The following is a 6,000-nucleotide window of genomic DNA, read 5'->3' as shown; positions in this document are numbered from 1 at the left end:
AAGAAAATTTACAGTTCATTTCTGGCTGCCGGCTCTATGAAGGAAGATACTGACAGTTCAAGGATCAATATACAATATTTGTAAAGGAAAAAGAGTTGGTTTATCTCTATTAATTTGTACTCCCAATTAACTACCCCAAAGGACGGAGTGATTTGAGTTTTTATTTATTTATTTATTTGACAGACAGAGATCACAGGTAGGCAGAGAGAGAAGGGGAAGCAGGCTCCCCGCCGAACAGGGAGCCCAATGTGGGGCTTGATCCCAGGACCCTGAGATCATGACCCGAGCTGAAGGCAGAGGCTTTAACCCACTGAGCCACCCAGGTGCCCCGAGTTTTCTTAATATAAATACGTAGCAGGTGTTTTCCGTCTTCAATCTCCCACAGAACCAACAAGCAAGGGAGCGCTTGACCAGCACGCACTTTCGAAAGAGGCACCTACCAGTAACTGGCGAGAAAAGTTAGTATTCTTTACGGTGACTCTCTTGAGGATTACTTGGCATTAAGAATGAGATTATGTAAACCGGTTTATGAGCAGGAACATAATCGCCCCAAATTTAGAGCTATCTATCAACTCTGACCTCTGGGCAGGCCCGTCAGCCCACCCCGCCCTGGGCTTGGGGACGCCCCTCAGCGAGCCCGAACTCGCTGGCCCCACCGGCTCGGTTACCCCTCCGGAAGGTTCTGAGGAACGGCGACCGTCTACCACCCTTCCCTGGGTCCCCACTCTGACAACCCGAGTTCTGCCTGGTCCTCACTCCCCGGTCCCCATCCCCCGGTCTCCCACCCCAGCCACCGCCAGGGGGGGACGTGTACGCGCGTGCGCGCCGCCCCCGAGGGCAGAGAAGGCGCCTCCGCACTCAGGAGCGCGCACGCCGCGCCGAGGGGCCCGGACGCGCGCGCTCCCGACCCACCTCCTCCTCGGCCCGCCCCCTCCCTCGCCGCTTCCTGCCGGGCGGTCCTCCTCTCCCCCCCTTCTCCACTCCCTCCGCCTTGCTCCCTCCGCCCTCCCAGGGCTCTGGCGGCCGCGGAGTGAACGGGACGGGCCCGGCCGCAGAGCGCGGGGCGGCGGGTGAGACGCGGGAGCCCGGCAGAGTTGGTCCGGCCCTGTCCGCGGAGACGTGAGGAGGTGAGGCGAGGGCGGCCTCCGAGGGGCCGGCGGGCGGCCGGGCGGCCAGAAGCCACGGGCCGGGCCGGGGGTGTTGGCGCCGGGGCTGAGCCGGGGGAGGGTCGATTTGGGGGCCGGGCCGAGGACTGGATGCGAGAGCACGGCGGGGAGGAGGGCACGGGGGCTTCGGGACTGTCGGTCGCTTCCTGGACCCCACGGCTCTGCCTGCTGGTCTCTCTTCCTGGCCCGGGCGGGCGGGCGGAGTCGGGGCGCCCCTCACCTGGGGGCGGGGTGGGGACTTGGGCGCTCGCCCCCAGCTGTGCCCTCCTGACATTGCCGCCACCTCCGCCGCTGCGCCTTGCTTGCTGCCGGGCTCGCGGTCTCAGCAGTCCTGAGTCCGGGGGGCTTGTGGTTAGGATATATATATTTTTTAAACCCACACTCAGGCTTCTCTTCGTGACCGCGTCTCGCCCTCGCGCTCCCCCTGCCTCCGCCCGGCACTTTGCTCCGCTCTTGCTGTTGATGGTTGTGGTTTTGCAGTTTGGGATGGGCTGCGTCCGGGGCAGATCTCTACCTGCAAGGAATGCCCCGCTTCGGACTTGACTGGCCACGACAGTCCTCTATCAGGTGTGGGTGCTCAGTGTCCTGATAACTGAGTCAAAGTTTCTGAGACTGGGGTAGTACTTTGCACTGGTCGCCAGCGGTGCAGGGCTGGGCGGTGCGTCAGCGTGTGGAAAGGGGCCCCCAGGCCCCGGAAGGTGGCTGGGTGGTGGGGGACTGGACTGACAGGGTTTATTTCTGATTTCAGGGCAGTGTGTGCAGGTAATTGTGTACTCTCCTTGTACCTCTCAGGATTATCTTAGAGATTTTACCAAAATGTAGGTGGTCACTTGCAGAGTTGAAGGTTTCTTGGAAGTGAGGAGAAACGCCAACCTCATTATACTAATTAATGGTAAGGAGAACTTTTGCTTGCTTGAGAGATTTCAGCGCTGACTGGAAACTGATTCCAAGGCCTGCATTTTTGGTACGGGAAGGTTTAGGGATTTCTAATACATTTAAATTTTCTTCTACTTGGTGGGAAATAGATAGATGCTTGTTTGCAGTTCTGAAAACACAAATTCATGAAAACGCTCTGACTTTTCTTCTAGTAGTGTTTATATTTAGCTTTTGCTGTACTTCTGTAGAATATCCAATACGATGATGTCAGAAACTACAAAAATGAAGTTTGCTTGTGGTCAGATTGGAAGTGGATTTTGTCCGTGGAAAATATTGGTCCACAGGCAGCTAGAGCTGGAAAACTGGCCTGTGATTCATTATCTCAGTAGAGTCCCATAGGAAACTGACAACGAAATTGCAGGGGAGAAGGACCAGGTGAATTTGATCCATTTGTATTTAAATGCTCACCTGCTTGGTGAGTTAGTTGAGACTGGGAGAGAATCTCAGGGTCTATATTAAATCAGTTCAAAGTGTGCTCTGATAGGATATATTAATAAGTCATCTGGGGAGAAGTGGGTGTAGTTGGGTAGTGCTTATATGTGAACATATTATATAGCCTACACTGTATTTTAGAAAGCTGGAAACAAGGTAGTAGATCCCAGTGGTATTGGGACACATGGTGAATACACCACACCACCCAGCATGAGAAGGTGTGACAATACATGTATGAAGTTTGTTTTGTTTTTGGCCTGAGTTATTTGATAGGAACTTTATTATAGTTTTGATATTCTGTGAGTTTTTGTTCCTTTTTTTAATGTTTCATGATTAAGATAATTGTCTTTTCACTAGCATTTTTTTTTAAAGATTTTATTTATTTATTTGAGAGAGAGAGACAGGGGGAGAAGGAATACAAGCAGGGGAGAGGGAGAGGCAGGTTTCTTGCAGAGCAGGGAGCCCGATGTGGGGCTCGATCCCACGACTGTGGGATCATGACTGGAGCCCAAGGCAGAGGCTTAATGACTGAGCTGTCCAGGCACCCCTCACTCTAGTAGTTTTTATGCTGTTTTACTTTGAATGACAGAATTTTATAAGAAATATGAAACTGAAGTTTTCATGTTTACTCACCAGTGTACAATTTGACTTCTAAAAAGTTATAATTAAAATTTTTTTCTTTGCTTTAACCCAGATTTCAACTTGTTCAGTTACTGTACATTTATTTGAACTCAGATGATACAGCATTAAAGCTGGAAGTCCTTTTATCCATGCTTAATGGAGTAGTTAAAAGAAGGAATTTTGTTGTGCCAAGAAAAAATATTATGAGTGGGAGATAGCCAAGCTTCAAGAGATGAACTTTAAAGAGCATAGTAGCTAAGTAGAAAAAAATTGTTGCATTGGGGGTGTAGAACTGGGTCTGCATTCCATCCTACCATTGTCTTGAAGAGGGATGATTATGGCTGGAAAGAGGGTGTTTAGAGAATGGAGTAGATGCTTTAGTCTATAGTATTCTCAGGCTCAGAGCTTTTTTTGTTTTGTTTTGTTCTGTTCTGTCTCACAAGTTTTAATGAGTTGCTACCTCTGTGTAGTTCTTGCCTTGTATAAGTGGCTCAGCCACTGGGTCTGAGTGTGACCAGTAGCAAGCACAAGGCTATATGAGCCTCTGGTACTGCAAAGATAGCTCAGGAACTTCTTATGGAGATAGTCTTGTGACATGTGGCACCAATAAAGTAGAGGCAGAGAAAGTGCAGACTTGAAACTGAGTTATGATAAAACTCACTCATATTTTAGAGGAGAGGTTAAATATTGTGAACATGGAGGAAGACATTGCTTGACTTGACTCGTGGCTTTTCAGAGTGGTAATTAATTTTCAGTTTATGGTTAATATTTGTATTGGGTATAAGTACGTGAACCTCAGTGGACCCCTAATAAGGAAGACTTAATGGAATTTAGCAGAATTTGTATCTCAACATTTACCTTTTCATATTTCATTCCTTTTCCATATTGCACTCATTCAATAGCTAGGATGCCAGAATTAGTTTGAGTATAGAAGTTTGTGTTCATGCTGACTCCTTTTTATCATCTTTTGGTATTTTTTGGTGTAATTTTTGGGGATTTTCCTTGGAAACTTCTAGGCATATACTTAGTTGATTTGGAGTTAGATGTGGGCTACAATTAGTAGTCTATCTGAAATTCTGAGCCTTCTTGTTTTCTAAATAGCTTTAAAAATAGAAAACACAATTTTTTTATAAACACTTCTGAAAAATCTGGTTACAGACTGTGTTGTTGTGATAGACATAGAACAGCCAAAAATATATTCAAGAAACGTCTCTCCTTACCCGGTTTAGTAAGCTTAAATAAGAGGTAAGAAAGGTTTTTTTTTTTTTTCCCCAGTAAAAGCCTGATTTTCCCAGAATGTCAAGTCTAACAACTGTTGGCTGGGCTGTTTTTTTCCCTTGCTTATTCTAAATTCAACAAGTACATGTCTCTAGTCCATGGCAGAAACTTAATTCTAGTAGAGAATTCTTAGTAATGGAGATCTTGTTTGGGGATGCAGGCTAATTGCTGGAGAAATTGGCTGGGAAACATCAGATACAGAAATTGACTTTTTTACAGTACTGTTTTTCTCTGTACCCGAGTTCTCGGTGAAGTGGGGGCATGGGCACAAATGTCACAGTTACTTGGATTTTTTAAATACTATATATTTCCTCTTCCTCTTCCCTTGTCCTCCCAACTCTTTGCTAAGTGAGCCACTTGCTACTAGTAGGAGTGTGTTATGTCCCTCAGATGTGTGAGGCTGAACAAAGGCTGAGAACCTTGGCCCTTTTCTGATACTTCCTAAGCCAAATTTCCACTCCCTGTAAGTTGCCTTCTGGTGTATCAATAGGTATCTCTGTAACTCTTTTTTTTTTTTAAGGTTTCTTTTTATTTATTTGACACAAAGAGAGATCACAAGTAAGCAGAGCAGCCCAGTGCGAGGCTCGAGGCTCGATCCCAGGACCTTAAGATCACGACCTGAGTGGAAGGCAGAGGCTTAACCCACTGAGCCACCCAGGCGCCGCTGTAACTTTTATTTTTGAAGAGCAATAAATTGTGGTGGAAAATAAATTACATATGTAACCAAGAATAAGATATATTGTGTTGGTAGGACACATGAAAGAGACTAGGAGATTGTTTAGCTGAACATTTATTAAATTGTTTTGACTGTGACTTACAGTAAGAAACACATTTTATACCTTGATTCAACCCCTCCTCCCCCCACACTCAAGTGCAGGCATGCAAAGTTTGGCAAAACGATACTTATCTTTTCAGGACCTTGCTGGAACTGGCTCATCATGTGGCCTTGCAGAAGCAGTGTGCTTCCCTCTTCCCACTCAGCTCCATGTTCATTGCCATCGTGCTGGTAGCTTGAAGCTGGCCATGGCATGAGGGTATTTATACCAGGGAAATCAGCAAATGGTATAGTTTAGGGCCTTTTTTCTTCCCTTTGTACAGCCAGTTGTTGAACATTTTCAGCACACTGCTGCCTACAGTACACATAGATATTTCTAGTCCACCTGATTTCATTAAAAAAATGCTGAGTTTTGTCCCCCAAATTGATTTTATAGCCAGCTAATGCTAGACAACAGCTTATAATTAAAAAAGGGTTTAGTCCATCCTCTTTTCTTTGCAGATGACCATTCTGAAAGGTTGAAGTTGGAGGTGATACAGCTAGTTTTTACCAAAGTCGGGTCTCCAGAATTCTAGTGATCTGGAGTTGTTTCTAGTGGACTTTTCTCCTAACTCAAGTCATTCATGTAGCTCAGTTGAAGTTCTTAATATGTGTCAGACATTGTATTAAGCAGTTTGAATAGGGTTGAGGAAGGCGTAGACTTTGACCCTCGGGCCTTTTATGTTTATGTGGGGATTAAATGTGGAAAGAAAGATACTATTTGGTAGAAAGTAAGTGTGGTAGACAAATAAA

The 6,000-nt window shown here is 46.3% G+C and overlaps 1 protein-coding gene across 4 annotated transcripts in view; it reads left to right on the top strand.

Annotated features, from left to right (window-relative positions):
- The first annotated feature begins 918 nt into the window (after positions 1–918).
- The window catches only part of RABGAP1L (RAB GTPase activating protein 1 like), a 769,947-nt gene continuing 764,865 nt past the window's right edge, over positions 919–6,000 (top strand). For 3 of the 4 annotated variants that reach the window (XM_059412861.1, XM_059412863.1, XM_059412862.1), the window contains exon 1: positions 919–1,127. The gene's annotated coding sequence lies outside the window, so the exon portion shown is untranslated. The remainder of the gene's footprint in view (positions 1,128–6,000) is intronic. The other variant, XM_059412860.1, reaches the window with a different exon arrangement.

This window comes from Mustela nigripes, chromosome 10, assembly GCF_022355385.1.
Source record: "Mustela nigripes isolate SB6536 chromosome 10, MUSNIG.SB6536, whole genome shotgun sequence".
Taxonomy (NCBI): Eukaryota; Metazoa; Chordata; class Mammalia; order Carnivora; family Mustelidae; genus Mustela; species Mustela nigripes.
The sequence above is the reverse complement of the archived record's forward strand: the minus strand, read 5'-3'. Positions and strand labels throughout refer to the sequence as shown.